General features: G+C 45.7%; 1 protein-coding gene across 3 annotated transcripts in view; it reads left to right on the forward strand.

The window, feature by feature from the left end:
- Nucleotides 1-23,354, forward strand: part of LOC110534508 (F-box/WD repeat-containing protein 7) — a 190,657-nt gene that overhangs the window by 31,442 nt on the left and 135,861 nt on the right. For 2 of the 3 annotated variants that reach the window (XM_090187602.1, XM_090187604.1), the window contains exon 2: nucleotides 9,537-9,615. The exons of the other annotated variant lie outside the window; for it this stretch is intronic. The gene's annotated coding sequence lies outside the window, so the exon portion shown is untranslated. The remainder of the gene's footprint in view (nucleotides 1-9,536; nucleotides 9,616-23,354) is intronic. 3 annotated transcript variants of the gene reach the window in all.

Raw genomic sequence — 23,354 nt, forward strand, 5'->3', positions numbered from 1 at the left:
ATGTACATGCCCATACATTGTTTGCGATGTCTGCTTTCCCCCAAAGGTCAAGGTGGTTTACTGTTGATAGACGTGTAGGAATAGTTTGTTTTGTAAGTGGAGATTTTTCCTTGTCCCATGGCCCTCCTTGGGGCCTGGACTTGTTTTGTAAACACAGACCTCACTCCAGTTACCATGCATTAAAAAAACAAATTCAAGGAGCAGCACAAGGGCTGGGCCCGTATTCACAAAGCATCTGATCTAGGATCAGGTCCCTCGGTTTTATTCATTAGTCAAAACCTAGGCCCTAGACCAGCAGCACTCGTACTCTGAGACGCTTTTGTGAATAAAGGCCCTGGCTAGGTTTAGTCGAGCACATCTGGAAACGGTCTGGGAATTACACACACATCAAATCACAGACGTTGTTGTCTGCGTTACAGACATTACAGTACATCTGTCTTGGCAGCCTTGCAACATTTTTCTGAAGTAGGATGTTTGTTCACGTATTGCATAGGCCTGTGTTTGTGTGCATGATGTACTTTTCTCTTCTTTTTTTTTAGTGCGTAGGTCCGCCTGTTTGCCACTCGAGAGACCTGGTGCTGTTGATTTGAAGTGTGTCGACTCTTATGGCCCTGCTGAGGCAATCGCTTCCCTCATGGTGTGGGTGGTAGAGGAGAAACTGTAGCATGGTCCTTGTAAGGAGAGAGTGTTAGTTTTGTTTCTATGGCATCTTCCACCCATGTATAGTGATGGATGTTACTTTACTCTCTGAGAAGGACCGTAGCCCCCGAGATTGAGTGTGTGTTTTCTGATGTCGATTACGTGCCTTGCATCAGCATACAGATTTTACTGTAGTTCCCAGTAGCTTATTTTCTTTGGATTATCCCTAAACTAGCCTCGTTGTGTGGTTGATAATGTGTACTGATTATTCTGGGTCATGTCGTAACTTATTTACTCTTCCTCCACTGAGAACAATCTAGCACTTCATAGGACTGTAAAGCTGATTGGCCTGTCACATCAGGTCACAAACCACCTGTTAATAACACAAACAAAGAACATTAAAGGCCCAGTGCAGTCATTATGGACACCTACTCATTCAAGGGTTTTTCTTTATTTTGACTATTTTCTACATTGTGTAACGATAGTGAAGACATCGAAACTATGAAATAACACATATGGAGTCATGTAGTAACCAAAGAAGTGTTAAACAAATCTAAATATATTTGAGGTTCTTCAAATAGCCACCCTTCATCTTGATGACAGCTTTTCACACACTCTCAACCAGCTTCACCTGGAATGCTTTTCACTCGGGAGCTCCCGAGCACGAGTGGTGCAGCGGTCTAAGGCACTGCATCTCAGTGCTAGAGGCGTCACGACAGACTCTGGTTCGAATCCAGGCAGTATCACAAACACTCGTGATTAGGAGTCCCATAGGGTAGCGCACAATTGGCCCAGCGTTGTCCGACTTTAGGCCGTCTTTGTAAATAAGAATTTGTTCTTAACTGACTTGCCTAGTTAAATAAAATAATAGCACATGTTGGTTCCTTTTCCTTCACTCTGCAGTCCTACTCATCCCACACCATCTCAATTGGTTTGAGGTCGACTGATTATGGAGGCCATGTCATCTGATGCAGCACTCAATCACTCTCCATCTTGGTCAAATAGCCCTTACACAGCTTGGAGGTGTGTATTGGGTCATTGTCCTGTTGAAAAGCAAATGATAGTCCCACTAAGCGCAAACCAGATGGGATGGCTTATTGCTGCAAAATGCTGTGGTAGCCCTGCTGGTTAAGTGTGCCTTGAATTCTAAATAAGTCACTGACAGTGTCACCAGCAAAGCACCGTCACACTTCCTCCTCCATGCTTCACAGTGAGAACCACACATGCGGAGATCATCTGTTCACCTACTCTGCGTCTCACATAACACTGCGGTTGGAATCAAAAATCTCAAATTTGGACTCATCAGACCAAAGGACATATTTCCACTTGTCTAATCTTATTGGTGTCCCTTAGTAGTGCGGCTGCGTTGGACAGTTTGCATACTGGTGGGATTGGTATAAGGATGCCTAGTGTAACCCATGTCATGTTTTTATCCATCAGGTCTCCCTGAATGCATCCTCCTTCCCTTTATTCACTGTCTTCATTCAACAAAGGACTTTGTATAAACTCTGTCTGGGATTTGAGCTTTCTCTTGGTTGATTCCCTCTACTACCTTCTGTCCAGTCCAGCTATAATGTCTGTTTGTTGTGCTGGCCAAGTTCACTGGACAAGGTAACTGCGTCAAAATCCGGGACTACCTGTATCTTGGCTAGGGCTGTGACTGTCATGACATTTTGAATGACGGTAATTGGCCAGCCAAATGACCGCAGTAACCGCAATAACCGTTCGAATAGCAATTTATTAAAACATTTTGATACGGGTGCACATTTTCTCCTCTCCGCTCCTGACTTCATGTGCTGCCATAGAAATAGAATGAATGGCACGGGTGTCCCCATTCAAGTCAATGATGACATAATGGGTGGGTGGACTGGCAAGGAGCAAAGCAGGAGGTGTACCCATCAATATGCGCTGTGATTTGTTGATTCAACTCAACTGACATTACAAAAAATATGTTCCATTGCATGAGCCACATCAGTTAACATAATTTGAATGGATATTCTACAATCCCATGAAAAATTATTGCAAGACAATACCAAGCAGCCATTGCGAGTCAAAATTCATACACGAATGCCCGGCTATCCAGTCTTCAGTTAGCTGTTTATTCCACAAACAAAATATTGTATTACATAAATGTTTTAATAAACGGTTAATAGTTATTTAATATCATCCGTAACCGTCGGTTACATGGTTATATGGTAATTGTACCAGCTAGGGGAAAAAGACTGCCCCTCACAAGTCCGACCACGGTACTGGCAAGCATTGTTAGCAGAAAACATGATCCCTCATTCGGGTGAATGAAAAAAAATTATTTGTCTTAAAAAAATGTATTTACACAATCATGGTACCAATTGCTTCTAATAAACCAAATGTATGTCTTTGAACTGATTATTTTAAAATCGCACATAAAGTTATAATAATCATTTAGTTGTTAATGGCAGCCTGCAGTACTCTGTTCGGCCTCGGTGAGAGGGGGCAGCACTGAGCTAGTCTGCAACGTCACTTCCTGGAGTAGTTCTAACAGCGCATGTTATGTCTTCATGAGACGCCATCTTAACAGACTTCACTTGGCTTCAATGCGCTATTGAGTCTTCACATGGGAATGAGTGGTGTCACGTGATCGATGGCTTTGTCCATGCGTACATACATACATACATACATACATACACCCCTAGTCTTGGCCCATCTGTTTCACCTCCGTGTGTGTGTGTGTGTGTGCCTGAGCAGCTCTAAGCATGTGCCTTGGCCAGGTGTCCTCCATCTGGATGACAGTGTGTCTGGGGATACTTCAGCTCCTCTACAGTCGTACCTGGATTAGCCAGAGCCCAGGCTGGGGTTGGATACTGCTGGGTGAATGACCTCCAGACTAACCACCTGTTAGACGGTGAGTTAATAAGTGAGGTCTTCCTGGGCTCCAGTTAGGTGTTTTGGCTGGTTTCACATTATTGGGTGACTCACACTACACTGCCTCTGTTTTCTCTTCACATTGTCCAACTATGGTGGATGTGGTAACCAGGTCAGCCCAATATGGCTCGGTTTGCCTTCGTAGTGTGACATAGTCACAGTACATGACCAGGTTGAAGTTGAGTCTTATCATGACCATAGACTGAGTCCCTGTGAACGAAGTATCCCATCAAGAGCTGCTTTTGCTGCGGTGGTCTCCCGGTCTCCTCTCCCTTAACTTATAGCCTACCATGCTTCTCTTGAGGCCTGAAGTGAATAATGCTCTTTTAAAGATGTACCGTACTCAACTGGAAACCAATGCGGGTTAATGAGAGGCTGATTTGACTGGGAGGTTAAAGTACTTTAATTAAATAAGCGAATTCATCCATTTCGAAGACCTAAGGCAAGCACAGGTTGTTCGTTCATCTGCGTTTTGAGGACTGCATTTCGAGGACACACAATCGCATGAGGCAAGTGAATGTTGTTGAATTAGTGTTGTTACAGTGCCTTGCGAAAGTATTCGGCCCCCTTGAACTTTGCGACCTTTTGCCACATTTCAGGCTTCAAACATAAAGATATAAAACTGTATTTTTTTGTGAAGAATCAACAACAAGTGGGACACAATCATGAAGTGGAACGACATTTATTGGATATTTCAAACTTTTTTAACAAATCAAAAACTGAAAAATTGGGCGTGCAAAATTATTTAGCCCCTTTACTTTCAGTGCAGCAAACTCTCTCCAGAAGTTCAGTGAGGATCTCTGAATGATCCAATGTTGACCTAAATGACTAATGATGATAAATACAATCCACCTGTGTGTAATCAAGTCTCCGTATAAATGCACCTGCACTGTGATAGTCTCAGAGGTCCATTAAAAGCGCAGAGAGCATCATGAAGAACAAGGAACACACCAGGCAGGTCCGAGATACTGTTGTGAAGAAGTTTAAAGCCGGATTTGGATACAAAAAGATTTCCCAAGCTTTAAACATCCCAAGGAGCACTGTGCAAGCGATAATATTGAAATGGAAGGAGTATCAGACCACTGCAAATATACCAAGACCTGGCCGTCCCTCTAAACTTTCAGCTCATACAAGGAGAAGACTGATCAGAGATGCAGCCAAGAGGCCCATGATCACTCTGGATGAACTGCAGAGATCTACAGCTGAGGTGGGAGACTCTGTCCATAGGACAACAATCAGTCGTATATTGCACAAATCTGGCCTTTATGGAAGAGTGGCAAGAAGAAAGCCATTTCTTAAAGATATCCATAAAAAGTGTAGTTTAAAGTTTGCCACAAGCCACCTGGGAGACACACCAAACATGTGGAAGAAGGTGCTCTGGTCAGATGAAACCAAAATTTAACTTTTTGGCAACAATGCAAAACGTTATGTTTGGCGTAAAAGCAACACAGCTGAACACACCGTCCCCACTGTCAAACATGGCGGTGGCAGCATCATGGTTTGGGCCTGCTTTTCTTCAGCAGGGACAGGGAAGATGGTTAAAATTGATGGGAAGATGGATGGAGCCAAATACAGGACCATTCTGGAAGAAAACCTGATGGAGTCTGCAAAAGACCTGAGACTGGGACGAAGATTTGTCTTCCAACAAGACAATGATCCAAAACATAAAGCAAAATCTACAATGGAATGGTTCAAAAATAAACATATCCAGGTGTTAGAATGGCCAAGTCAAAGTCCAGACCTGAATCCAATCGAGAATCTGTGGAAAGAACTGAAAACTGCTGTTCACAAATGCTCTCCATCCAACCTCACTGAGCTCGAGCTGTTTTGCAAGGAGGAACGGGAAATAATTTCAGTCTCTCGATGTGCAAAACTGATAAAGACATACCCCAAGCGACTTACAGCTGTAATCGCAGCAAAAGGTGGCACTACAAAGTATTAACTTAAGGGGGCTGAATAATTTTGCACGCCCAATTTTTCAGTTTTTGATTTGTTAAAGTTTGAAATATCCAATAAATGTCGTTCCACTTCATGATTGTGTCCCACTTGTTGTTGATTCTTCACAAAAAAATACAGTTTTATATCTTTGTTTGAAGCCTGAAATGTGGCAAAAGGTTGCAAAGTTCAAGGGGGCCGAATACTTTCGCAAGGCACTGTAAATAGTGTAAAAGGTAGGCCTCCATTTCGAATGTTGTGTTCATTGCTGGTTATGTCGTTCTACACCCTAATGCTTCTCACCCAGGGTTTAACAGAATGTCTTGACAATGGACCAAGATTCTAGAACTCATCGCAAGTCTTCTGTTGGCAGTCTTTCAATTCTACAGACTACTGCTGACCTGGACAGGAGTCTACTACCTCTGTACTGTGTTGACAGACAGACACAGACAGAGGTCTCTGGGAACCTCTGAGCTGTTCCTAGAAAGTGCTCCTTGTTTTCCACCTGATATTGTGGTCACGATGTCAGCCTGTTGGTTTATGGAATGCCAAGCTTGGCAGCATGTGTTACAGGCCTGTTGAGAGGAGAAGGGGAGAGAACTTTTCGCTATTTTGGACCGTACAACCTTTCACGCAGTGCACTTTGTCCTAGTGCTTCTCTCTGGCCAACTGCGACCATAACAAGGAAAGGTCTACTGCTTACACTCACAAAAACCCTCCCCGGTCAATGTGGAAGCCTGCATCTCCTCTTTTGATTCCACTGACTCTCTAAGTAAGTGGGTCACTCTGAATGTGTGTGTGTGCGTACTTGTTGTTGCCATTCTGAATCAAAGTAACTTTGATTTGATACATGCTGCGCTCTGCTTTGAATCAGATTCTGAGATTACCCAACGACTCAACACCGCATGCTTCCCTCCTGCTGGGGACACATGCTTCAGCTTCATTCAATGACAGATTTTTTTTTATGAGAGAACAAATCAATAGGGATTCAATAGAACCAGTATACAGGGACTCTCAATAGACTTTCGTGATGTATTTTGTGATGCCTGTGGCTGTCTATAAGACCACATGTTGTCATTGAAGAGCGAGGGCCGACTCGTCCGATGGTCCTGCTATCAGTGTACCTTTTTAACCTATTGTTCAGCGTTTTTCCGACAGCACTCTTTTTGTGCTCACTTTAACAGGACGATTAGAGTCAGACCAAACTGACGGTGAACAGCAGTCACCCCCGCCAACACTCTGTTTTGTAATATAAATATTAACGTCTGGCCTGGCGAGCAGCTGACGTCAACGGAAGGCTGTAGATGAACTTGTTCTGTTCTCAGATCTTGGCACTGTCTGGGAATCTTTTCTCTCTTCTTGTCCAACAATACATATTTGACCCCGATATATTCAATGTTTTCTTTGGAAGGATTGCAATATTTTTTCTTGTCGACGCTGGTCCTGGTATGTTGGACTCTGAACTTTGGAGCAATGACTTCATGTGGTCATTCCCAAGTTTAAATTTTTCTGTATTTTATTTCTATGAAAATGAAAATGGCCACAGTTGTCGCCGGTTTGACTACCAGACGACTACAAACGGTCTTCTGAAAACAGGAAAGGAATGCTGGGAACTGTCAAACTTATGGAAACCTGTGAAATGAGATGGATTTGCTCATTCTCTTACTATCAGCAGCTCAAGTTTATTTGGCCTCTGGGCTCAACATAGAGATGAGATGAACAGAGTTTCTGTTCCACAGCTGGGTGGTATGATGATGGTCTTGTTCTCTTGGTCTCTCTCTCTCTCTCTCTCTCGTGCTCTCTCTCTCTTTGTCTCTTGGTCTCTCTCTTGTGCTCTCTCGGCCTCTCGTGCTCCCTCGGGGGCTCCCGCTCTCGTGCTCCCTCGGGGGCTCCCGCTCTCGTGCTCCCTCGGGGGCTCTCGCTTTTGTGCTCCCTCGGGGGCTCTCACGCTTTCTCGCACGCTCTCTCTCTCTCGGTAGTGCTCTCTCTGTCTCCGTGTGTGTCTGGAACCTCTCACCAGAATCTGTAAACATCTCCTAGCTGCTGTGCTGCCAAGTTACATAATGGTGCCACAATCTAACCTCGACTTACCTCTCTCGTCTCTTATAATTCCATAGGCTCCTGAGAGTCATAAACCAACTGCTTTCTTGATGTTAAAAGATCTGATTGGTCAATAGACCAAATAGGGGAAAAAATATCAGAATTGAGTTGCCTGTCTAAACGCAGCCACGGTGATCTGCTGTCTCAAACATGCATGCACACTCCTGTCTCACGGTGATCCACTGTTAACCAGCTGAATAGTCTGCCTCTGCTATTCTCAATGTCTTTCCCAGGACTCCTGTCCGGCTCTGTCTGGTGTTAACACCCAGTTAGCCAACAGCAAGCCCTGGCCTGTTCCCTTGGCACTGTCCATGTTCCTAGTGCGGTTGTGATGGGATAGCCTGTCATATCTAGGGGTTATTTTCTAGGCACTGGCAGCCGCTCAGAGGTAGAAACTGACGGGAGTTGGAAGCCGATAACTGTGCCTCGTACAACTGGTCTGCCTTGCCAAAAGATCCCCAGTGGCTGCTCAAGTTACATGTTGACTTTTGCCCGACTTGAGCGCCGACCGCTTCCCATATCAAACTGCACTTTTTTTTTTCTTTGTCTCAAACCCCCCGTCAGGCCAAAGAATAGCTCTCCAAATCGGTCCGTGAAGAAACTAACTTCACCAGAGAACCAAATTAGAGTAGCCTGACCCAGCTCGTGTTCCTGTCTTCTCTTTCAGCTGGGAGGAAAGTTAAACACTTTGCCATAAGGACTGGGTTAGGGGCACCAGTGGGGTTAGAGAGGCTCGGAGAACCTGAGGGGATGCATCAAAAGTGGCTGTCCAACAGCAACTGTCGGTCTGCTTCCGGCGGTTAACAGCAAGGCCCTCGTCTACGCACACTACAGAAAGAGAGCTCTTCCCCCGAGAGAGTTGCCTTGTTTAGCCTGTCGTCAATGTAGCATAAGGGGTTTTTATGCCCAACAACCGTCCCACATTACTGCTTTCAGGAGGTTTTGCCTAGTTGATTATGGCAACTGAATACAGTATGAAAAGGGAACATACAAGAGTGCCATAACATGCACATCCCAGACTTACCAAACCCAGTTAATGTATATACTGCAGATAAGACAAGGGAAGGCTGTATAGCCGAATGCTGCTTTCCTGCTGCACGAGGTTACCCAGCCTTTAGGGCCTAGGACCTAAGTGTGCAGCTGCCCCTTGTGAATTAATGGCTGACTACTACATGTTAATGAGCCACTATCAGTGGGTAAATCAATCTGCCTCACAGTTGCATGTTGACACCGATATAGTCAGTATTCAGCCGGTCTGTTCCTGCCTGGATTTTTGACTTTTGTCTACCTGTTGTTTTTTAAAAATTATTCTGTAGCTTGCTCCTGGAAGGAATTCCCCACACCTTCGGTGTCAGAAAGATCAAGAAACACCCCGGGTGTCTTCCTTGATGGGGAATAGGGTGCCATTTCCGACACACCCCTGTTACTTCGTATAGCCACTGAAGTAAAGTAGTGATTTTATTATGGTGTAGTCGGGTTATGTAGTCGAGTTGTAAGGCCTCACCTTCACATGGGAATGTTCACCTATACGGCGTTGATCCTAGATTGCCCGTTTCCTGCTACATACAACTCTGTTTCTTTGCATAGCTCACTGTCTGGATCTTTACGTAAGTCCCAAGTGTGTGACTTAATCTCTGCCTTAAGGCGTCTTTGCATTTGTTTCCTTTGTGTTATCGCCCTGTGTGAGTCTATGTTGTGACTAACTGGGCCCGTCTGTGGGAGACTGGGAGAGTGGAGGTGTGCTGTATCTGTTATGGGGGTCTGGGTTTCAGGGGGATAAACTGTGAGATACCAGGATGAGACTAAAACACATGGAACTGAGAGACCCCTAGAGCCCTGAGGGAGAGAGAGGGGAGATCATTACGTTCTCTCACCCCAGACAGCCCTGTGGCATGTTGACTCTGTGATGACCTCAGATTGTTTAACACACAATGCACTGACATCCCCTTCTCTCTACTCAGCCTCCACTGACAGCCCTAACAGAGAGGGGCCAGGCCGGGAGAGGATAGCAACCCCCAGTGTGGCCTGACCGAGAGACTCGTGAGTAACCGCTTCACTTCCTCTCCCTGGGGATTGGGGAGGGAGGGTGGGTGTGGTGGATTTTTCCATGATCACCAGCTGCATACCTTTATGCACAGTACAGATGTTAAGTGTGTATGTGCACTGTGCGGGGCTGACAAGGAGAATCCTAACTGCTTCACTTACGCTCCCATGGGAATGGGGGGGGGGGGGGGGGCTGTAGAGGCGCGTGTGTGTTTCTTTTGGGTTGAGGCTACAGGAAACCAGACAGATATTTAATAGCTAGCTAATTAGACTCCTTTCTTTCTCCTTCATTGACTTCTCGGTGGAGGCTTAATGCTCAATTAAGCTTTCCCCCCTTTTAGGCTGATTTATCCCTCCCTCCTCCTGTCTTTTCACTATCTTAGTATTCATGACTGTCTTTCCACTGTGTGGCCATTTTACCACGACTTCATTCGGCTTTCAACTGTGAGCCCGCTCGACAGCGCCTCGTGATTTACCTCCTGCCCCTTTCTCCTCCGGTACAGAGATATCCTGATACGTTATTACAGCCTCTTTATGTTACTGAGGACTGCTTCTGTTAGGCTTAGTCTCTAGGTGAGAGAATAAAATCAACACTAACCTGTACCTTTGTTCTCATAACTTCCATATAGGGATATCAAACAATATTTAACCTAATATGACGAGTCACTCCAACATTTGACTACTTTTCACATTGCGACATATCTCCAGGAACAGTTAGCTTTCAGTATACTGTATAGGTTAACACCAGAAGGCTAGCCTAGCCTGTAACATCCAAAATGAGCCTACCAAGTTTGAACATTAGTTGCGAGAGTTGGGTCCTGCTCTTAGACCTGCTCTGACAATGAATTTACAGTGTAACTTCAAGATTTTGGCAATGCTTCTCCAGGTTCTGATGAATTCATGGTTACCATTTTTATGTCTTTGCGAGCAGCTTGTAGGAAGTTGCTAACTAGCGTCAGTGCAATGACTGGAAGTCTATGGGGATCTGCTAGCTAGCAGTCTGAGACTTAAGCATTAAATAGACTTCCAGTCAAATTGCGCTACTTAGCAACTTCCTTCAAACCGCTCGCAGAGACATAAATGTTATCTACGAGTTCATCCGACTCTGAGAAAGTAGATAAAGGGCCTCATAGCCAAAATCCCGAAGGATCCCTTTGACTACCAGAGTAAGCAGTTCATTGTTTAACAGCATCCTCTGGCAGGCTCCCCCTGAACCATTTGGAGAGGCGTTTATTGTACCAGATCCCTCCTCAGGAAGCGTTAGCCGTGTGTCGTTCCTCCGGAATGAAAGGGAAGGGAACAATGTCGAAAGAGGGAGTGAAATGATACGCGGGGAGCGGGAGTGAGCGAGCAGGAGGGTGAGATGGAGAGGGGATGAACGGGGGAGTGGAATGAGAGAGATCCACCCTCCCAGCCCTTCTCATTGTTCTCAGGGATAGAGGCAGGAAGCATCACATTCACACGTCTGCGTCAGGGGAGTTTTTTTTTTACAACTACCAATGAAGAAACAGGAGGTTTATTAACTTTGAAGCGTCGCTGTCGGTGTTGCTCAGGCTCATCTGTGGGCAAATAGGGAGGGAACCTCGAGGGGATGAGATCACTAATGAGGAGTAGTGTGTGTGTGTGTGTGTCCCACTGTTGGGGCGAAGGCACATAGAAGCAATGCCTTTCCTGTGCACATGCATGCACAATTGTTTTGGTAGTAACTTTAATTAATTTGAAGGAGGTGTTCACCATCTTTGTTTCCTGATGTGTGTTCCCCAGTTTGAAGGTGGATTCTCATATCGGCCTCTCCCCAGCCACTTAAGATTAATGAAAGAGCAAATATGTGAATTCATGCAGAATGGGTTCACCTTTTAGTATGTGTGTATCCTTCCATTGTGTGTGTGTGCTGTGGGGAGCTCTACCTCCTTACAGACGAAGTGCAGCCAGCCGAGACCCTGAATAATTCATTGCTGGCACGCTTTTGTAAATTAAAGGTAAAGTGATTGGATAGCATACAGAGAGCCTCATACAGGGTGCTCTCTCTGCTAACTGTTGAATATTTAAAGGGATGGTCCTGTCTGCTCACCTGCCTTCTAAAACTACAATTCTGAGGCTCTCTGACCATACCTGGGGGTGTTAATAATGGGTAGGTTTGGATTGGAATCCCAGGGGAGCACAGTCTTCATTCTTCCAGTGCAGTTTCCTCAGGATGCTAGCTGGATGTTACCTCAACCCAAGCTAAGGTTGATACGTCTGGGCTCACTGGTGAGAGACCGCGTCGGAGCAGGTGAGCGGAGTTAGAGGTGCACACTTTTCTTTAATAGAAGTAATAGAAGTATGCAAGTTGGGTTGTTTGAAAAACATGCTGACTACACTGGCTACATGTAGTTGATTTTGTCTGTCCAGAGGCGATCATGACACGCAGGTTAAAATATCAAAACCAACTATATTAATTTGGGGGCAGGTTGAAACACAAACGTTCTTGGACATTTAGCTAAGCTAGCTGTTGCTGGCTAGTTTGTCCTGGCAGATGAACGTTGGGTTGTTATTTTAACTGACATGCATATGGTCATTGTTTTTAGCATATTCTTTGTAGATTTTTTGGAGCCCGAGTCATGCAAAACGGTGTGTTTTTCTACTCCAACGAACCTGGTTTTTTTGTTGTCTTTCAAACTTCCACGTGGCAGGTGAGGTTAGCGTGTAAGGCTTTTCACCTTGCCATCAATATTAGAACAGTGTAGGCTACAATGAATGGATGTCACGTCAGCTATCAGTCATCACTTGCTTATTTCAATGATAAAATACAGTGTGTGTGTGTGTGTGTGTGTGTGTGTGTGTCCAGTTAAGAACTGCTGTAGTGTTTGTGGCTCTCACACGGTGTGTTTGGTGGCACCGCCTGCGCCCTCTGGTTCTCACACTGTGTGTGTTTGGTGGCACCGCCTGCTCCCTCTGGTTCACACTGTGTGTGTTTGGTGGCACCGCCTGCTCCCTCTGGTTCTCACACTGTGTGTGTTTGGTGGCACCGCCTGCTCCCTCTGGTTTTCACACTGTGTGTGTTTGGTGGCACCGCCTGCTCCCTCTGGTTCTCACACTGTGTGTGTTTGGTGGCACCGCCTGCTCCCTCTGTCTCTCACACTGTGTGTGTTTGGTGGCACCGCCTGCTCCCTCTGGTTCTCACACTGTGTGTGTTTGGTGGCACCGTCTGCTCCCTGCTCCCTCTGGTTCTCACACTGCCTGTCTGTGTTTTTATTAAGAGAAACCTTTTGCTGCAGAGTCCCAGCAGCAGGGCTGTTGGTGCCTCTCTCTCTCCTGAAGGAAGTAACTTAATTACAGTCTGTAGACGGTAAGAGAGGGGGAAGAGGACCAGCTTGGTTACCTCCCCATGTTTGATATAGTAATTAGGTAATATCCACAGGAACTGCTGTGCCCGTCACAACAGGCGCTGTCGCTTTCATCTTCTCCTCAAGGTACAGGGAGTTACTGGACTTCATTCTTCCAAAAAAAGATTCTTGTTTTCTTTTTAAAGGATGAGCTAGGTGTGTCTTCATTCACCTGAAGAGACGGGTCATATTTGGAATTTCAGGCTGTGTCTTTTACTTAGAAGAGGTGTAAAGCAGTGGTGTAGGGGAAATGTGGGATCAGTTCCTGGAAGAGGTGAGCATTTCTTTGCAAGTACAGACAGAGCACAGGGAGAAGACAAGTAGACTGTGGCTTTGTCATATCCTCAGGTGAAAGCAAGGCACTTTCCACATCAGCAGAGCAGCAGAAGAGAAGAGGTCTGGGATTCAACCAGTCATCCTTTGTGTCACTCCTTAATCAGTCCCCTAGCGCCCACAACCCGCACACATCCCATGTAAATAATTTAAAGGCCCTTTCCTTTTGCCAGCCCAGCAGCCAGGGGAAGAAAATGACCAGCGCACAATTGATGACACAGGACAGCAGAGGACAGTAGAAATGGCTGCTGATATACTAAGGCTACATCTGAAATTGCACCCTATTCTCTATGTAGTGCAACACGTTTGACCGTAGGGCCATTTCAGTTGCACTCGACGGCTTTAAGTTTTTGCTAACAGGGTCGGATAGTAAAACTAGCTGCAGATGCACTCTCTGTTCGTGGCGGGGCGTTAAACAACTTGGAATGGTCGCGTCACGCTGTCAGCTTACATTTGGGCGTAATGAAAGGGCTGCTCGGAGGGTATTGAATCCGCTGCGCTTTTTTTGTTTAACGTTGGAAAAGTTTATCGTGAGTGGATCCATGCAGTGGGAATACATCTAGACTGGACTGTAAGAAATACTATAACATGTTGAGAGAACCGTCTCCTCTCTTGATGATCTATTGGCCCACCAGACTTTAAATGCCTGAGTTTCCCGTAGGCCCACGTCTTCGGTTATACCGGGATCCTGACCACAATACCACTACCAGGGTAATGTGTTTAAATGGCACTGGAGTAAAACCTGCTGGCCATTTTGTTTCTGCTTTTAGATGTCGCTTCTTTATTGTGGGGAACAGGGGTGAAATGACTCAAACACGCACTCAGTTTGCTGTGGCGTGTTCTTTGCTGTTACTGTGAGAGCTGGGTAGTAGGATGGTGCTGTTTGTAGGTGGCGCTGTGTGTACGTTCCCTCGTCAGAGAAAAAAAGCGGTCACAGTCACACACTTCAACCCAGTCATTCATGCTTCGGAAGCTCCGGACGAAAACAGGAAACCACCCTGCACTGTTCTGTTCCTGGGGCGGCAGGAAGCTGTGGCTTCACAGGCATCGTTCACTCTTGGAGGGCCCACCCGGTCCACCCAGAACATTGTTGTTGTTCAGCACGTCAGCACGCCAAATGTGACATTCCTCTCTGTTGAAAATAGAAGAGGATAGCCGCTTGTAGGCCTGTGGGTTACTCGGCCTAGGCATTTTGGTTTGTTGCTGAGGACGTCATGCAGTCAGTGGGCCTAAATCGGACACTTTTCTGTTGAGAATAGAGGAAGTAGTAGTACCTGTGTTTCTGATGCTGTAGTGGAGGGGAAGGCATCGTACCGTCTTTCCCCACTAGAGGACAGTCTAGTCAGAGGAAAGGGACACTGCAAGCCTGGTCAGATGGAGTGGAGAGAATCATCCTTCACTGGCTCCTATTGGGTCTCTCTGTACAATGTCATTGGAGCGGTTACTGTTCGCCAGAGAGATTCCCTGAAAACACACCACTTCAACACGGCTACAACTTTTTAGTTGCAGGTTAGGTGAACGTACACAGCAGGTTAGGAGAATAAGGTGGATGTTACGTGTTAACGTAAAGTCACTTTAAAAAATAATAATACAAAATATATATATATATATATATATATATATATATATATATATATATATATATATATATATATATATATATATATATATATATATATATATATATATATATATATATATATATATATATATATATATATATATATATATATATATATATATATATATATATATATATATATAGCTAGATTGGAGTAAGATTTGCCGAACGGTATTCGCCTTTTTTGAAGCTGGTATTTTTTTACATTTAGGCCCTTCTTAAAAGGGGACTCCAGTCTCAAGTCACATATAGCATAGTTTGATACATAATCATACCTAATTATTCCCCAGAACTCCTCTTCCTGGCCAGTCGCCGTTGTCCTTTCTCCCAGTGTGTCAGCAGTTTGTTAGGGAGGCCCACAGCAGGATCAATGAGGGCAAAATGATCCTGAAACATACTTATTTTGATCCCCATGAATTAGAAGTGATTAACAATCGAGGAAAAATGCAGAGATTTTAATGAAGGACCCAGACCTTGCTTGATATAGAACGACGATGGTAATTAGATGATCATTGAGTAAGGTTGGAATAGGTTGGAATCAATGCTTATTCCCCAGATCCACTGTCCGCAAACCACTCTTAGAAAGGGGGAAAACGTTGGACAAACACTATATAAACACTGCGTCACAACATCAGGCCCAGTGACACAAGTGGATAATGATTTTGCAGGCCAGGAGTCTGGAGTTTTTAATGCACTCTCACTTTTCTCCATTTTAAAGTCCCTAGGCCAATCTGGGAATTCCCATGACTCAATGCCGCGCTCCCCCTAGCCTGGTGTCCTAACTGAATTTGCTATGTATTTTGCCGTTTCACTTCCCTTCAGTTCCGAAGCCAGGCTAAGCTCACCCCACCCTAGCCCTATGTTTGGCTGTCTGGTCGGTGGCCAGGCCTGCGGCCAACATCAAGACAGACTGCAGATTTACTGGCCGTCTTTACAACCGCATCACAATTAATACTTGGGAGTGGATCATGTCTTTACAGATGGTTTCCTCCATCAGAAACAAACACAAGACTGTTCAGATGTCCTTGACAAATGCCTGCTTTCTGCCTGGGCTCCTTAATTGACTTAGCAGAGTAAGACTCAGTGGCAAAGAAAGTCTCTATAGGCTAAATGTTGGCAGTGAATACATTTTCCCATAGCATGATATTGACAGTGGAACATCATTGCCATCATGTAGTCGGGGGACTACAGCTGTAAATTAGCACTTAGCTAAATGTGGTGCGACTTCTCAGTGCTCTGAGTCTATATGTTGCACGTTGTCCCTGTCTAAATAAACATAATAAATGAACTCAAACGGAAAATAGGTCTGAGGTTCTAACCATGCTCCTTGTCCATTTCCATTTGAAAGCTTATGCCTAGTTTTCCGACCGTTCAATGAGTTGACGAGGTAGGCCCTAGGTCTCCTCCTGTTAGTTGTTACAAAGGTGTCCTTCCTAATAAACTCTGTTTCTGTACAATGTGTGAAGGTGTAGTCCTGACATACTGCAGCGCTACCCCCCCCCCCCTGTTCCCAAAGCTGTGTACTAGTCACCCACAATCCCTCTCTCTCCAGGGACTGAACAAGTCTGTTCACACAGGAGGATGATAGCCAGCATCACACAGCCTCTGGCTACTGCAGCTGCACCGTGATCTAAGGACTCCAAGGACTCCCTAGGTACTACTGCGCAGGGGAATTGTGCAGTAGTACAAGTGTCCAAAAGCATTTAGACATATTCAGTGAATGATTTCTGAGAGATGCTGCTTTGTAAGGACTCTAGGTATTCCCTAGGGCAGGCCTCTCCAACCCTGTTCCTGGAGAGCTACCTACCTGTATGTTTTCGCTCCAACCCCAGTTGTAACTGACCGTATTCAGCTTATCAACCAGCTAATTATTAGAATTGGGTGCTCTAGATTAAGGTCGGAGTTAGAGGTCGACCGATTATGATTTTTTAACGTCGATACAGATTATTGGAGGACCAAAAAATGTAATCGGCCATGATCGGTGTCCAAAAATGTAGATTACCGATTGTTAATGAAACTTGAAGTCGGCCCTAATTAATCGCCTTTCCGATTTATCTGTCGGTCTCTAGTCGGAGTGAACCTACAGGAGGTTAGCGCTCCCGGTACAGGGCTGGAGTGAAAACCTACAGAACTGTAGCTCTAAAGGAACTGGGTTGGAGTGAGAACCTATAGGACAGTAGCTCTCCAGGAACAGGGTTGGAGTGAAAACCTACAGGAGGTTAGCTCTCCAGGAACAGGGTTGAAGAGCCATGCCCTAGATCTTACCCTATAGGTGAATTATACCCACTCAAGTGTCTGAAATTAATTTATTAAACGAAAAGTTCTGATAACAAAGTTCTGATAGATAGCTAGGCTTTGGAAAAGGTGTTACATTTGATAGCGTTAACATGGCAGGTAAAATGAATTTCACATTAAGCTGGAAGTTCAGACATCTGGTTGAGGTGATTATTTTAATGGGTTCATTCCTGTCTGAGTTATGACTGTCTGAATCATGTTATGTGGTGTCTACTCTGCATCTTAGTCAAACATATTATACACACACACACATCAGTAGACTCAGTGGTGCTGGGAGAAGATTTTGCCTCGTCTGTAACAAGACTAGAGCCACCATACAGGTAGGGCTGAACTCTAGAGAAATATAGTCCCAAAATGACACGTTTTCAATCTAAAGTTGGAGTCTTTGCGTGTGTGTGAGAGAGCGAGAGAATATCTGCTCTGTGGTTGTTGCGGGGGAGTGGTTTAGTTGCTAGCTGTGTTGCCGGCTTGGCCGGAGTAGTAAACTACAGCTAATGAACCCATGCTGCTCCAGGCTCCATATGGAGGAGTGACTGCCTCTCATTCTGTACTTGGCAGTACCAACCTCCCTCGCTCCACCCTCCACTCTGACAGGATTAGACTGTGTGCCAGGTTGCCAGGCCTTTCAAACCAGACTGAAATCTTGACCAGGCAGTATTATGTCATGGGTAACCTCTGACACAGTTCCATCTCCCTAAGACTCCTCTTAACTGTTTTGGACGGTTGAGACCGTTTCAGAGGACTGGGAAAGACACACAGCTTGTGGTAGACAGGTAGAAGTGGCCTAACAGTGTCACCTTGTGGTGTATTAGTTGTCCGTTGTCTCCACAGTGGGAGGAGCGGTGATGCTTCAGCTGGGGTGTCGGCTAACATGGTTTGTGTGAGGTAATTGGATCTGAGGTGCATTAAAGTAGCACTGCCTCACTGTAAATGGTGTGCTGAGATGCCCGCGTCTCGTTGAGCTTGGCTCAGCAGTACTGTACGCCCAAGACTCACGTCTTACGTGTCAAAACGGACGAGTCAGCTCAGAGGCTCGACTGAGGTGACAATAGCTACTCAAGCTAGGGCAAGTGATGGAGATGACAGGTGCCATCTTGTCAGTGACATTCGTGCTTTGGTTTGTTTTATGTGGTGTCCATGTGAGTCTGGAAATGAAGTCAGCCCGTCAACAGCTGATCCTGCCCTGTGCTAAAGTCTGGAATTTCACAAGGAGACTTTAATGTGGTGTGTAGAGGATTTACTGGCTTTCATCATGAGCCTGGTTTCCTGCTTCTTTTATTTTACCCCCCTTTTTCAGTTCCCTTCATTTGTGTTTCCAACCTACCTGTTGCTTATTGCGTTTAATCCTGACACTTGTCATCTCCCCTCAAAGATTTATTTTCTGGGTTGAAGAAACACCCAATGCAATGAATGGGGAAACCTCATCACCTGAACATAGGCCTTGCAACTCCAGGCCCAGCCCAGTCTGTACACCATCTGCAGAAGAGGAAAGCTTTTGTAGCCTGGTCTGGCTCCACACAATGGAGCTGTAATTGTATGGTGTTGGCTGTTGGAGGCTAGCCGCTCATTCCTGATTGCCGGTGACTGATAACTCCGTCAGCCCTTGCCCCTCGCCACACACAATGGATGTTGTGGAAACTAGCCTCCGGTCAAAACAATGGTTGGATTTTCCTGAAGCTGCCGCCTGCCACCTTTTACGCCATGTGTGTGTTTCTGTATTTCTTGAAATGCACGCTCTCAAAAGACGTGGTGACCTTTTTTAGGCTAATTCGGGAGAACAGTTGGAGTCTGAGATGTGGCCTTTTTTTAATGACTGCGTGGCTGCCTCTTCCGCCTCGCAAGTGTTTATGCTTAGGCTAAATTATCCTAGACTGCACTAAAAGGCTTGCCTCCACATCCTGGCTGCAGAAATATAAACTGGATCCTTTTAAAGTACAGTCTAATGTGCTTTCCTTCACTCTAACTGTAAGCAAAGCAAATCCAGTTAGTTGCCTTTTCTCCCCCCTTTCCCTTTCATCCCGTTCAGTCCATCTCTCCCTCTCTTCCCTCTGAAAACCTCCACCGGTACTGTGGTGCAGCGAGTCGCTCCGCCCCAGGGATCAATATCGAAGCCGGGAGCTGACGCAGTGAAAAGCAATATTTATAAATAATGAACTGGACGTTCGTTCACCCGCTCTCTCGTTCTCTCTAGAGAGGAAAATAACAAAATGCTCAAATAGGCGATTATTGAGCCCAGAATAATAACGGTGTGCTGAGGTGTGCACAGTCCTGTCTTTCCCGCGCGGTAGCCTGCATCAGCCATGCAGAACTAACCGAGGGAGAGAGAGGGGAGGGCCTGTATCGTTGTTGCCAAGTTTTGAAGTTTCCTAAGTGGCTTTTTGTTCCCTCTGTCTTTGTGATTTTCAGTCACTCTGCCGAGAGACGTTTTAATGTTAGCTTTGCATAGAGAAATTGTGACTTTGTTCTCTCCACTCAAACTAAAGCCGTTTCTCAATTTTTTTGTGATGTTTACACGTGTCATGTTTGTTTGAACAGCTGGTTGTGGTCTTACTGTTTTTCTCATGCTACATCTGGATCTTTTTGATTTGAACAGCCTCTTTTCATTTCAGGATGTCTCTGGGCACACTGTTCCAGGCAGTAGGCTTGTTGATTTGAACAGCCTCTTTTCATTTCAGGATGTCTCTGGGCACACTGTTCCAGGCAGTAGGCTTGTTGATTTGAACAGCCTCTTTTCATTTCAGGATGTCTCTGGGCACACTGTTCCAGGCAGTAGGCTTGTTGATTTGAACAGCCTCTTTTAATTTCAGGATGTCTCTGGGCACACTGTTCCAGGCAGTAGGCTTGTTGATTTGATTTGGCTTTATTGGCATGGGAAACGTATGTTAACGTTGCCAAAGCAAGTGAAGTAGATAATAAACTAAAGTGAAATAAACCAACAATAAAAATGAACAGTAAACATTACACTCACAGAAGATCCAAAAGAATAAAGACATTACAAATGTCATACGTCTATATATACTCTCTCACACCCTCTCACCCTCTCTCAATTCTATTCAATGGGCTTTATTGACATGGGAAACATGTTTACATTGCCAAAGCAAGTGAAATATCTCTCACCCTATACAACGATCAGTCATGACTTCAAGCAGCCTCTGTCCTTTTCACAGTCCTCACCTGGAGAGCGGCTAACTGCTGTTGATTTCTAGCTAAAGTCCCCTGTTATCGCCCCACTGAACACAGCCGACCAGCTGAATACTGAACAGTCAGGCCCAGCCTGTGGTCGGCGAAGGACTGTTGTGGTCTGTGGATCCACATCTCTGAGTTGGCCTCTGCTATATGTGGAGCGATAACACTTCTGATAAGGTTGAGGCGTACTGCTCAGCACAGTAACCTAGTCCACCTATCTTTTGGGATATTATACTGGGATATTCACCACCCCATCCTATTTCATCCGACACCATTTAAATGTTATCACTCTCTGTGTTTTGTATGGTACTGAAAATACTCAGTTTTCTCCTTCACCGATTTGGCCTAGTCTTCTGTCTGCACATTGGTGGTGGTGATTGTACTCTTAAAGGTGATTATCTTTTTATCTGCTTATTCCGGGGCTATTTATATCAAGCTGGCAGGGTGCCTCGAGCACAAGCCCTATTCTCCTTCCCTCATTCTGCCTCAACTCATCTCCACCCTCACCATGGCCTCTCTCTCCGTCTCTCTCCCTCCCCAACCTATCATTTTCCTCTCAAGGTCTCATGGCTTCATCAACTCTGATTACTATTCAGTGATGAGGTGAATGATTTGCCTGTCGTCGTCTCCTACTCTGTGGGGGCGCTCGGTGCAGGCTCCATCTCCAGGGCTAATCGGGTTAAACGCCTGATAAAGGCGAGCGAGCAGTGTTGTTGAGGGTGGGATGAAGGAGGAGTGTAGAAGAGGGGTGCTGCTGGAAATTCTAACAGTCTAAGATACATCCTGCGCTCCCCTCCCTCCTTCTACAGCACTGCTCGCTCACCTTATCTCGGGCGTTTAACCTGACTATCCCTGGAGATGGAGGCTGTACCAAGCGCCCCCACAGAGTAGGAGATGACGTCGGGCAAGCTTTCTCTCTCTCTCTCCATTTATTTTATCTGTGTATTTTCTCACGGTGCTCGAGCTTTAAGCACCGGTGATGTGGTTCCCCCCCGTATACGCTTCCAAATGGCTTGCCTCACCTTCACCACAGCAGAGAGAGCATCTTACACTGAACAAAAATATAAATGCAATAATGTCAAAGTTTTACAGTTCATATAAGGAAATCAGGTTATTTAAATAAATTCATTAGGCCCTAATCTATGGATTTCACCTGACTGCGAATACAGATATGTATCTGTTGGTCAGAGATAGTTTTTAAAAAAAATTTTAAAGGTAGGGGGTGGATCAGAAAAGTTGATCAGGCTGTTGATTTTGGCCTGTGGAATGTTGTCCCACTCCTCTTCAATGGCTGTGCGAGGTTGCTGTCTTACACGTCGATCCAGAGCATCCCAAACATGCTCAATGGGTGACATGTCTGGTGAGTATGCAGGCCACGGAAGAACTGGGACATTTTCAGCTTCCAGGAATTGTGTACAGATCCTTGTGACATGGGGCCGTGCATTATCATGCTGAAACATGAGATGATGAATGACACGACAATGGGCCACAGGATCTCGTCACATTCCAATTGCCATTGATAAAATGCAATTGTTTTCGTTGTCCATAGCTTATACCTGTCATACCATAACCTCACCGCCACCATGGGGCCCTCGGTTCACAACCGAAATTATTTGGTTGCGCAAACCTACAGTTTTATCAGCTCTCCGGTTGGCTGGTTTTAGGCGATCCTGCTGGAGGTCCTGGGCTGGCGTGGTTAAACGTGGTCTGCGGTTGTAAGGGTGGTTGGACGTTCTGCCAAATTCTCTAAAATGACGTTTGAGGCGGCTTATGGTAGAGAAATTAACATTCAACTCTCTGGCAACAGCTCTGGTGGACAGCATGCCAATTCCACGCACCCTCAAAACGTGAGACATCCGTGGCATTGTGATGTGTGACACAACTGCACATTTTAGAGTGGCCTTTTACTGTCCCCGGCACAAGGTGCACCTGTGTAATGGCCATGCTGTTTGGATGGATTGTCTTGGCAATGGAGAAATGCGCATTAATCGATGTAAAGAAATTTGTGCACAACATTGGAGAAATACGCTTCTTTTAGGATCTTTTATTTCAGCTCATGAAACATGGGACCAACACTTTACATGTTGTGTTTTTATATTTTTGCTCAGTATGTATTGTGTGGAATATGGAGGAGAATTTTACATTGATCGGCTGTCTCTCTCTTGCTTTCATCTGATTACCTTTCTGTGACCCGGGAGTGGCATATAATTCGGATAATAACGCTGCCTGGTGCTCTGCCGCTCCACTACTTAGATGCTCCCTTCTAACCCTCTCCTTTGTATCCAGCTGTCTAACCTTGTGGAGGGAAGGAGCAGAGCCACGGTTTGGATTTCTCCTAACTCCACTCCGCTCTATCCATGCAGCACTGGGTTGATTGACGGGCTCCCGGGAGCACCCATGTCATAAAAGGGCAACGAACTTTGATTGGCGACTTGGCTGAGCGGCTTATTGCCAGAGCTGCTGGAGGGAGGGGGGGGTAGGCAGGTACAGTGGTGGCAGTCAGCGGTGTTGACAGGGACAACATCCACATCACTTAAGCAGCCTCATCCGGGGGGTGGGGGGGTGGAAGGCGCAAAGAGGGAGAGCAGGAGACGGCAGTAGCAGCAGAGGCAGTATCCCCAGCAGCATCCTGCTCCAGAGTGAGCTGGGCAGAGGGAGGAGCCTCGGAGAGGAGGCGTGTGTCTGGATGCTGCGAAGAGAGGAGTGAAGAAGAAGAGAGTGGAAGGAGGAGAGAGTCACAAGGGGAATGGACTGGAGCATCTGTATTGTAGCGGCAGACTTGAGCCTCCCCGGTGTGTAGCGAGGTGAGCTGCCTCTGGCCTTCCCACCAGGCATGACCGCGGAGCCTGCTTCCCATCAGAGATTTAACTGACTGGAGAAGTGACATTGCAACCGCAGCCTGTGGCTTGACACACACGAGAACCCGGAAGCGTCGG

This window comes from Oncorhynchus mykiss, chromosome 10 (genome assembly GCF_057628025.1).
Source record: "Oncorhynchus mykiss isolate SJ-2025 chromosome 10, ASM5762802v1, whole genome shotgun sequence".
Taxonomy (NCBI): domain Eukaryota; kingdom Metazoa; phylum Chordata; class Actinopteri; order Salmoniformes; family Salmonidae; genus Oncorhynchus; species Oncorhynchus mykiss.